Below are 12287 nucleotides of genomic sequence, written 5' to 3'. Positions count from 1 at the left end.
TCTGGCAGGAGCCCTGGCAGAGCAGGTCGGCCCCATGAGGCGACTGCAGCAAGGAGCGAGGATGGAGCCCCGGGCGCCCGCCGGTTCTTTTCCCTAGGTGAGGAAGGAGCCGGTCGCAGGCGGCAGGAAGGTGGATGGGGAGGGATAAAAAGGAAGAACCCCCTGACCAGAGGCCACAGCTGATGGCCATGCCCAGGGCGCACGCCCCGGCCGCTTCTGGTCCGGAAACGCCGGCGGGAGGCCCAGCAAAGGCAAGCCACGTGGGGAGAAAAGCAGCCTCAGAGCATGTCTAAGGTCATGACACTCGACCTTTTCATTTCTTTTCCTCTTTGAAACCCGATTACGTCTATTTTTAGGCCCGTGCTTGGGGAAGGAGGGGGGGCAGGGGTGGCCTGACCCTGCCCCATAGCTCGGCTCCGCTGCTTTCCCTCCCCCTGCGCGTGCCCCTGTTTGCATGTTGCAGCAGTGGCCCCATGTGCCCATGCACGCTCCAAGTCGCCGAGCGCACTGGGTTTGGTACCGGGGTGCTTTCACCACCCCAAATCCCCTGCAGACCGACGTCCGCCCCATCCGCTCTGCGTGTGTGAGGAGGAGGAGGAGGAGCACGTGCTACAGCTGGTTGGGACGGGGAGCGGCGCTCGGCCGCCAGCAGCTTCCGAGGGGATTCGCCCTGGGTGGCGGGGGGAACGACAAGGTTTGGCGCAAAGGAGCGCGGCCACTGCCAGATGTCTGATCCGTATTGAGATAACCCTGTGTGCGCTCCTGATCAGCGAGGGACTGCCGGGAAGGTACTGGAGCGGAGGAGGGTCTTGGGGAGGTCAGAGGCAAAACACTGAAATCGTCAATTTAGAGACTGATTATTGAAAACTAACGTAGGCGCTGGGTTTTTTCCATTTAAGATGGGCAAAATCACGCTCGCAGAAACAAGGAAAATAGGGTGAAATAATCGTAGGTGGTAATAGCAAAGCTGGCTCCCAAGACAACACCCCCTTCACTAAGCATAATGTCTATTTTATTTTACCATTTTAGCTTAGCTGAGCCATAAGAATATAAAAAAACCCCACAACAATCTCATAACCTCCTCGTCGACTGTTTTTTCAGGCAGATGCCGGTTTTCTCCCACTCCAGCTACCTGACTGCCAGGAGCTGAGCAGGACCCATCAGCACGGAGGTGTCCCCAGGGGGCTGGGCTCTCTGCTCCCTCCCCAGGGACAGCGGGGACCTGGGCACGCGTTACTTCACCTCATGAGTTTTGTATCCTGCCTTTCCCGCAGCTCTGGCCAAGAGCAAGCTGGGACCAGTGCCGGGGGGAATGAGGGATGGGGGTTCTCTGGGGCTTTGTGCCAAAAAACAAGGTCGGTTTTAAAAAAAAAAAAAAAAAAAAAAGCTGAAGGCCACTTTGGTGACACTGGCTGGGAGAGGAGGGACTTGGATCCCCAGGAATTGGTCCCCGTGACCACCAACACGCAGCTTTTCAGGGGGTGCAAGATCACACCCTAAAGGGACCCTTCAAAACCCAAGAAAGTGCTGCTTGGCCTTGCTGACATGGCAGAATCGCTCTCTTTCTCCCTCTCTTTCTTTTTATTCTAAAGCAAAGGTTAAACTGTCCACCTCAGGCCTGACTTGTTTCACACCACCCGTGCAGCACCACCTCAAAAACACAGTCAACAAAAAAAATAATAGTGAGGCTCTCTGTGCTAATATGGTATTTACAGGTTATTTCATACCCTTAACACACACACACACACACACACAGAGCTTTCTACTTCTTCTTTTTTTTTTTTTCTTTTTTTTTTAAAAGGCCCAGGGTATGGTCAACCAATTCTCTTGGCTGCTTAGCAACAGGCCATTGAGACTGCCTATCAATTCTCAGTTTATAATAACCTGAGGCAGACCTAGATTTTTGTTTTCCCTTGAGCTTTTGTCTTCCCTTCCCTCTTTAATAAATACCAGAAATGTAGGGGCAGCGTGTGTCAGAAATTCCCCCGGCAGAATATCTTTCATCGCGCTCGTGGGGCTGCTCCTCCGGCAGGACAGAGCTCCAGGTCTCACACACCCTCCTCCCCTTTGTTAAAATATTTTAGAGATTCATTCTGCATTAGACCACACCTCGCAGTAGATTTATCTTTAAGACAGGTAAGTTAAAAATAGGCATATTCTAGTTTGTATTAAAAAGAAGACCCAGAGAGTTCACCTGGACAGGCTGAGTGCAACCCTCGAGGTATACAAATAACCTGGATATTTCTGTCTTTGAACGCGCTATAAAAAAAGACAGCATATAATCCTTTTTACTGGCTAACGGAGCCCTAAACAGTGCATCCTGCACTGCAATTTAGGGCGCTGGAGCAGAGGGGCCCAACCGTGCTCCCAGGGGGATGCGGCAGCACGTAGGGGGCATGGTGCTGTGCCACAGCGAGTGCCGGGGAGCTGCTGCTGCGCATTCGAGGAGGGCAGCTCGTGGCGATGATGGAGGGCTGAGGTATTCAGCCCGTCCCGGGAGGTGCCTGGTGGGCAGTGGAGAAGCATGACGGCGTCTCTACAACCAGCTTTGGTGCTACAGCACGCTTTCTCTGAAATCCTCTTGTCCTCCACTGGTCGCACCTTAGGGATGCTGCTTGCTGACTACCACTGCCCTTACCCGGGAAGGAAAAAAAAAATCTGTAAAACCTGGAGATAAGGCAAACTACGAAGATAAAGTGTGAGTGAACGGGGGGAGCCTTGTCACTCCCCTCTGCCCCATGAGCAGCCCTGTCCCCAGAGCTTGGGGCAGCCTGTGTGGTCTTTTCAGGTGCGACCCCTCCATACCGGGATGACTATAATTCTCATAGTTACCCTGTCCCAAACCTAAGCACTTCCATTATAAGAAGAATTTCCAGGAGACTGACACGTAGTTCTTACAAGCGGTGAGCAGGAGGAGCCCAGCCGCCCCGCGTGCCCTGGACCACCCTAGCAAGGGATCAGCATCCCTGGCGCTGGTCCGCAGCCCTCGGCTTCACCAGGGCCACGGCTCTCCCGCTCATGCAGCACAGTGCAAAGCAGCGGCTTGCAGCCCTCCTGCCGGCAGCTGCCTGCAGCCACGCTGTGCTCCCTGCCCGTGGTGGCCCTCGCCTCATCTCCAGGCAGCCTCCAGCTCTCCTGGCTGGGCTCCCCGCAGAGAACGGGTGTTTTGTCCTACATGGGGAGCCCCAGCTCTGGGCAAGAGATTTCACGCCAGCCAGCCCCTCGCCCCACCAAGACATACCTGCTCGCTGCAGGTCCCTGGGCTCACGTGCTCCCCAGGCTTTGCTGGCCCATGACCCTCAGCAGCAGCAGATGTAACATCAGATGTAGCATCCTAATCGCAGATGACCAACACGACCATCGAGCAGCGCTGTCCCTCACAGTCAGGCTGTCTGAAGGGGACCTGCAAACAAACTGCCGCAGTGATGACCGAAACGCTCTCTTTTCACTGAGGTCTCCACAAGTCCTGCAGACAGACTCTGATCCTTACCCGGTGTCCACCATATGTACATCGCAGGATCAAGTGCTGATTTGCCCCAGAGCTTACAACCTGAATGACGCTCAGAAACTGCGGGCAATGCCTTTGCTTTCTTACTCTTTCTGTGCAGATCAACAGGTCCTTTGGATGCTGGTTCATGCTCTTCCCAGAGATGGAGACTGGGAAATCCAGTGATATGCATGAATCTCCTCCCACAAGGACCAGACTGGGCTGGAGCCTGCTGAACTGTTCTGAGCTGTTGTATCACCTAATACCATCACTCATCTTTTGTTTGTTGGAAATTCAGCAGAGGACACAACTATTTAAAAATCAGAAGGTCTGGAAATGAATCACAGATAGGATATACGTGGGGACTAACCTGGGTGTTCACTTAACCCAAGGGCCCTGTTGTCCCCACAGAGACTTTGTCACCTTGAGGGCTAGGAGCGTGCTGCATTCATTCATCACTCCACTTGCATGGCTTTGTAAGGTGCCATTAGCAAATAAATACACATGTATTCATGCATGCCTGGAATATAAAGGCACATCTGCAAAATGTGTGTGTGGAAAAGCAGTACTTTAGATGCTCCACTTGGTCTAAAAATGATGCTTTTATCTCAGAATGGATTAACGAATTAGTCATGAGTAAAACAAGTACAGGAACTCTCATTAGCAGGACATTTGCCATCCCAGGAGGTGGTAAGTGCCCCCATGCAAAGGGCAGGAGCATTTCTAAAGCTGGAAGGGACAGGCTGGCCAGGAAGATTAAAAACTCCTTCCCAATTTAAAAAGATACAGCTGGGAGGTGGTGGTGGGGATTGCCTTGCATCGTACCAATGTCAAATATGAACCTCGCTTATCAAAGACAATAAGAGTCCAGAAATCCAGAGCTTCTCCCAGCAAATCCACCTAAGGAAGTTAGCCAGGAACCACACCAGCATTACCTCAAAGCCCTCCCTGGCTGCCGGGGAAAGCTGCACCCCGCCATCAACCCAGCCCTCCTGGCCTGTGCATCGATGACAACAGCAGATGGTCACCTTCCCTCAAGCCCACAATAGTGTCGCCGGTCGCTCACCCTCCCCGTGACACACACACCACCGGGAGAGGAGTCGGTGCTGGCACGTGCCAGCAGGTCCGCAGCCAAGCTGGTTTTGGAGGTATCGGCGAGCAAATATCCAGAGCAGCCACAAAGGGAAAGGGCTCGGTTCAGCGTTTGGCTGTTGCGAGATCAGCCGCCGCGGAAGCAGCGCATCACTGGGCACGCGAGTGGCCAGGACCTTTCTCCAAGAGGAATCCTGCAGGAAAGCCGCATCTCCGCACGAGGAAAAGGCAGTCGAGCGACTGCCAAGGTTTCCAACGCCAGTGCCTGCCTTCGCAGCTGGAGTTCACCAGCGTGAAGTTTGTGGTACGGTATTCTCTTCTGAACCTTCTTACAGTGGGAGGGAAAAGTCACATTGCTTTTGTGGAAAGTTCAGTTAGATTGGTACAATTTTCAACACAATTATATCTTCTCCCTGCGTACCTTTCCCTGTGCACTGCCCTCCTCTTAGGGCAGTAAAATCACAGGAGAAAGCAAGCTCTACCCTTCAAAATAAGAAAGTAAAAAGAAAAAAAAAAGGGAAAAAAAAAAAGAGGTTGGGTTGGTTTTTTTTGGGTTTTTTTTTTGTTTTTTTTTTTGTTTTTTTTTTTTTACAAAATCTATGCATTTGACCTGTTCATAGCAGGAATTAAAAATCTACAAAAAGAAATCCAGGACACTGGGTGTACTATTGTTTGAACAGCAATTGCTGGATGCAAAGCATCCTACAGGCACTACAGAAACGCTGAACTCCAATGCAATCCTTTAGGAATGGGGAAATATTTTAAAACGCATCAGCTGAGGTGTAAATCAGAAACAGCTTCACTGAAGCCACGCAAGGGCTTGTCATCACAAAAGCGATCGCCTTATAAGCATACATTTAACTTATGGTAACTCTGGTGTAATTCTCCACTGGGAACTCAGTTCTGGAACAGTTAATATATTTTTTTAAAGTTTACTTATGGCAAAGAGTATACATTTAAGGAAATACAACCACCAAAAAGAAAAGGAAGCACCAGAAACAAGTATCCACACAAGAAGTTACGCTGTTTAAACTATCCTGAATTCAACTCTGGCTCTCAAACTGGTGACATTTTCCCAGCTAGACCTTTCCCGTAGACCCACGCGCATTTGGGTGACTGTACATCTGATGCACCAGGTGGAATGATATCCTTTCCCAGAGCGATGATGTAGCACTGGCAGCTCCGTTAAGTAAATAGCTTCTTTGAGGAAAACAGGCTTGTTTAAAAAAACCAAAGCAAACAAACACACCCCCCCAACCCAAAAAAAACCCCAAACCCCCAACAAAACAGCAACAACTACAAAGTCCAAACCAGAATAACATCGAAGATAGAAGAAACGTAATTGGGAGTGCAAAGAGCTGAGAAAATGGCTCTAGTGTACAAGACAATTATCCATAATGATGCTGTGTAATTTGTGTTAAACTATTTATTATGCTTACACACATGGTGATAGATTAAAATCCTTGTTGGCAAAACGTCCGTTCAAAATTAAATTACGCTTTAGCCTCACCACTAGGATTTTTCTTATACCAACTCATGTTTGTAATAAACTTTATTAAATGCGATAAAATATTACACAGTTCAAACAGAGAAACCCATCAGGGAAATCATGTCCATTTCTGTTAAAGTGAGCAGCAGAGCTTTGTTGCTGGCGTTAGGAGAAGAGCTTTGAGCTTCGCTAGAGAGATGTTCTAGAAAATCCCCATAGTTCTTAATGAATAATTGAAAACAATATATAACCGAGACACTTGTTTGCTACCTCCAGAGTTGGATCCTAGAGGACCATTAAATTAATTTTTAATAACGTATGCTATGGTTAAAGTTATGGGACACAAAATTTTGCTCTATTCTTATTGCATAAAGAATAATCCCAAGGTTATAACCCGGGTAGCAGGAGGTTTACAGTGACTAATAAAGCAGAAAGGGAAACATTAGGAGAGCTTACAGCTACTCCAATTTGGTTTTCACATATCATTTGTTCATGCCTCTCACCTAAAGACATATTCTGTGACTTTAACAGCACACCACGATGATAACGATCAAATTCTCCAGTGGAATTCTCCTCACTTACATGGTGCCTTTTTTTTTCCTCTCCCTAAAAAGCTAGGAATTGTGCAGGCCTTTCAAGCGTGCAGGATACGTGCGACATCCTATCCATTTTAGTTATTTGTCATACGCGGTCAGTGTAGGAGGCAATCGCTGCTAGCGCCTCAGGGTGATGCTGAAAATGTTTCACAAATTCATTATCCAAGAAGAATTCAGTACAATAAGTTGTCTGCAAAATAAATTTGCACGGAACAAAGTAATCATCAGGAAATCCAGCCCATTTTCAGTAATTGCTAACTGCAACTAGGCTTCCATTAATCACCGCATAATAGTGTTTCACCTAATATTAATTCTGTTCCCAGGAAAGCCTGGTATAACTTTGGAATAAATGAACATAATAAAACAAGGTAACAACGAAGAATGACAAAACAGCACAAACTTTAAAACAAACAAAAAAAATAACAGAACAGTTACCAAAAATCCCGTGCCATGAATAACTCCGTATTTCTATAGAATCTCTACAGCCTACCACCGCGACGAGCAGCGCGCTAGCACGTACGTAAACGCGGGTAGAGTCGGGTACGTTCTGTAACGCTACGATGGAGCACAAGGGTTTGAGATGCAGAGTGACGGCCTGCACCCAGTGAAGCTTTTATTTCATCAGAAGCAGAAAGCAGTCTGGGACACCCTGGTTTGTAGTTTCTTGACAAACTCTTTGTCACCATCACAGCCAATGGTCCGTGTTTACTCTGGATGGAGAAGCCTTTGCCCAACGGCACTAGTGCTTGAGACGACAAATGGAGAGGAGAGGAAGGAGGAAGACAGAGACGTGCTCAGCCCCCAATCCCTTCACGCTCTCTTCTTCACCACTTTTGAACAGACGTTTAGAATAAACTGATCTATCATTTGTACCTACCAAGAATAACCTGATGAAGGAGAAATTCAGGACGCATGTACCTATCCAGAACCGCAGTCCTTCTCTCTGAAAGAAACTTCCAGTGCCAACCAGCAATGCAGACATTCTATGCTCACTATACAGCCCTATACAGCTTCACTTCGGTGACTGAGTGTTTTTTCACAAGTGATTTTTGAAATTAAGACGCAATTAAGTTTCAAGGCTTCTAAGAGAGACCTGCGAGCTGAGAAGGTCTGTTAGGACTTGTTGAAGACATCTGAAGGTACCTGCAAGGGCGGGAGGGTCGCCATGGCTTTCAAAGGGCTGCGACTCAGGTAGTGATATGCTACCAAATTATACCTAGAAATCTCAGCTGGAACCTGCTCTTAAGATCTGCCGTTCAGTATTGGCCATGACAAACTGCATAGGAAGGAGGTGGGCAAAAACTCTTAAGTGCCAAGCTGCAGCAACCCCAAACCTTGTTCCTTTCCCTTATTTTTAGCCCAGAGCATAAATTGTACATGAAATGTGGTTCTTGCCAGAAGGTTAGTTATGGTTTCCATAACCAGTGAAGATGGAATGAACCATACAGTAGTGAGATATATATATATATATTTTTTTTTTTTTAAGTCCTGATCTTGGCCAGGAGAGGTTCAGACCTGCAGGGCCTTTTGTCCCACACATTTTTCACCATCTTAAAATCAAGATAGGGAATCTTGGGGTTTAGCACAGATTTCTGGCTGAAACCAGAATGCACGTACATCGCCCAATTTACAGCACAGCTTGTTTTTCCTCCAAAGCCTGTCATATCAGGACAGCAAAGATCTGAGCAGTGAAAAACCATTTGCAGCTATACAGGCTTTTAAATTCTGATTCATCAATTTGAATTTTTTTTTTTTGTTGTTGTTAATACGGAGCGCAAGAGACCCAGCTATTCTGAGCCTCATACAAATACCGACCAAGACAGGATTCCCTGTTGCTAAAACCTTTGTGAACTGGTTAGTCACATTTAAATTAATGCTTTGTGACCTTTGGAGAAAGGTCTCACAAGCTCAAAGATTAAACAGAGAGGAATGTGCATCTGATCATGCAATACACCAACGGCCCCATGTTTAAATATCACCTGGCTAGAGGGATCGTCCATTTTGAAGGCAGCAGCATCGTCCTCCAGGAATCTTCCTTTATATGAAAGGTGCAAAACCGCACCAGAGAATTGGCTCATAACACCACGAGCTGTTGGTTATATCCTCAACACTGTTACAAAACCAGGTAGCAGTTTCAGAAAGGCCATTCCTCCCTTTTGGTTTTGTGGAGGGTTTTCTTTTTATTTTTTCTTTAAACGAGCAGGGCTCTTCAGACCACCCCACCAGCGAGGCTGCCCAGGCAGTACTCATGAAGACAGCAATAACTCAGCCTTGGTAGCTCTGCTTCTCTGAGCCAACATCACCTTCACGGATCCCCGCTAGCAGGGTGAGCCCGAAATCAACGCTGCCCTGGCTGCAGATTGGTGAGAGAAATCAAAGTTAGCTGTAGCGCTCCTTGTTAAGTACTTTTAGTAATTTTAATTAAGTGTGAAATTGAGGTATTTGCATTTACTCTTAATTTTTTTTGCGCATTGTGTGATTGTGTAGAAGTTACAGCTGTAGCTCGATGGACCATCTGAAATCAACACAAGCTGAAAACGGGAGTTACCCAGGCCCTTGGATTATAACACAAGCAGGATTCAAAACACTCAGTCTACAACAATAACCCACTGACTTAATGAACTTGAAACATCCTATTAAAAAAAAAGAAACACAACCCAGAACGAGAGGTTCTCAGGAGCATGACAAACTGATGGGTACAATAATGCGTGGGTTGGACAAAGCACTACCAAGGAAATGCCTTGATCTTGAACTGTGGCCGCCAGATCACAGAGCGGTCTGGAGGGAGGACATCAGGTTCTCATCCGATTGCTGCTTTTAGTCAACGGTCCCAGAATATCCCGTTACAGACAGAGGGTGCACACAGCTACCACAGGCATTAGCTGACTGCTCAACTATGCCCCTACAACATATAAAAATCGAATGACAAAGCAGATGATTAAAGAGAAAGAATCAAAAAGAAATTAAAGCTGTTATCTTAAGTTACATCAATTTGCCTTTTGTCCTCCTGAGCAGCTAGGCAGGGATGTTGGAACTAAGTTAAGAAGAAAATTGTAACCCTGCTCTTTTTATCTAACCTCGATGTTAAACACCATTTCACATCGTCATTGCAGCCGTTACCTTTGGCACAAACCTTGGCCACTCTCGCTTTTCCGAAACCTTATTCCTTGTTAAAACCCAGGAGAAGTTTACAAGGGGGTCAGCAGCTCAGTTAAAGGCCTGTTTGGGGGGGGTCTGTAGTTAGCGCAGTCCACAGCATAGACGGGGCTAATTTAAACGTGTGCTATTTTGGTAAACACGTTAGGAAGAGCAAAAGGGTTAAAAAATACTTAAACTTGCTAAAATATGGAGCCACACAATAGCCAAAAGCTATGGAAATAGAAGACCACAAAAAACCCCCCAAAAAATAACCCGCTTTCAGAATGTAAAAGTGGGCAAGAAATAATTTCAGGTCTACCTAATAAAATATCTTCAAAAGCTCTTTTTTGTTTTAAAGACATCACAGAGATCATAATCAATCAGTCTGGCTACTTAGACATACAGCACCCCATCGGAGGATTTAGCAAAAATGAAGTACTAAATTATTCAGCATTTAAGCAATCGTGTAAGGAATACTTAGCTGTAAAGGACAAAATGCAAAACAAGACAATTTTTCTACTACTTCAGTATATACTGTAGTTTTAACAGGGCCTTCCAGGGAGATATATAAATGGTTTTTTTTCCATGCACAGAATTGAGATCCCAGCTTTTAATCTCGTAGTTTAAAAAGTTTGACTTAAACCCAATATTTTTACTGTATTTACAGCTATGTTTTCTCTTTCTCAGCTAGGTCACCTTTTTTGTTGTTGTTATTTAAATCTGCCCTGCTCTGTTACAAATCCATATCCTGTTAAGCATATAACGAATTATATATTAGGAAAGTCTTATCTTTGGATACATGCACTACACACATGTAATACATGCATATGTCCAAGGAATCTCAGAGATAACCCTCTTCAGGCAAATGCTACATTTTCAGAATGACAAATTTAAATTAATAAGCTTTAAAATTTCAGTTTCCTCAGTTTGCCCTTTTTTTTTTTAGCTGTAACGTACACACATTAGATGAGATTTATGTTCTCCAAGAAAACTTCTGATGAATTTTGGATATGCTTTGATACATCAGCTCTAATCTTCTGGAAGATTTTCCCTTTTTAAGTCTTTCTCAAGATTCATAATCAACATTTCAAATGTCTTACAAAACACGACACAGGCCTATTAGTCCCTGAGACTGCCTCACAGCAGTTAACAGCCAAAAGAACAGTGACAAAATGGGCATTATTTCACACAATTTCATACAATTTTCCTACACAACTCTTAAGAATAAAAAAAAAAATCACGTATCAAGCCATTAACACACAGGCAGGAGCCCATAGCACTGGAATTCATATCGAACTGATACTGTAAAATGTTCTGCCGACACCTGACAAAATGGAAATTGCTGTTTGCCAGTGCGTGCATCCCAAGGTCACAGTATTAAACAGCATCAAAATAACTCATTAAGATGATAAATTTTGTCCCAAGTCCCCATCTCTTTTATTCTAGCATCGAATCTAGCATTGAATTTCCTTCTGGCAGCTGCACTAAAACACTAAACAATTCTCAAGAGGTTGAATGACATGGTTTCGGCATCACGGTTTATTGACTCATGACGGATGACCAGCACACGTTTCAAGTCTTTGATCACTGGTAGAGATTCTTACTTATTTTTCAAATGTTTATGGCAAATGTCTAAACCAAAATCTAAGCCAAACAGTAATGATTACAACAGTAAGACATCAACTCTACCAAACTTAGTATTAGGATTTCTTTTTAAAGAGAATACTTTTTGAAACTTCATACTGAGCATGGTTTTGGTAGTTAGCCACAGGACAAGCAGGAATTCTGTACTGAATAAAACTCCACTAGATGTTAGTATTAATTTAAATCAATTTCCACAATGAGCTGATAGTATAGAGTCTGTTGAGCAGAATTTGAGGTGTTCTGCCCAGTTTAAAAACAGACAAAAGTTTGAAATTCTTCTCTGTTTCTGCCCTGCCTTTGTGATGAAAGGCTTTCAGAATTCTAACACACACACCCCCCCCCCCCCCATTAAAATGTCAGAAAGCAAAATATAATTCTGACAGATTTAACCCATCCACAGCGACCTAAATGGACAATTCTCCATTGCTTTCAGGACTGTTCAAAGTAAGTCAAACTTGACAAAGTAAATGCCTATACGAGACACATTGAACTTACCAGTTTGTTTTTTCCACTACTTTTCTAAATATGTTTTAAAATGTTGGGAGGCCAGGATTTTTGTAAAGTCACCTTGACCATTCTGCAGTAAAAATGATAAATAGAAAGTGCACTGCAAAAGACCTCTATTAAAGGCCCAGACTTTACCGTGCTGAATTACTGAACTATACACAATCTTCATTTTTACATTGCTCAACTTTTCAGCAGTTTTAGAGATTTTGACGTGCATCTCCTTCAAAACTTGGGAAAACAAAACTCAAAACCTAACAGAAAAGGGAAGGACAACCCCTGCACCTGAGCTGACCACCTTTCTGGTGGGATGGCAGTGGGACTGGAACTCTTTGGC

This window comes from Grus americana, chromosome 2 (assembly GCF_028858705.1).
Source record: "Grus americana isolate bGruAme1 chromosome 2, bGruAme1.mat, whole genome shotgun sequence".
NCBI lineage: Eukaryota > Metazoa > Chordata > Aves > Gruiformes > Gruidae > Grus > Grus americana.
Note: the sequence above shows the minus strand (reverse complement) of the source record.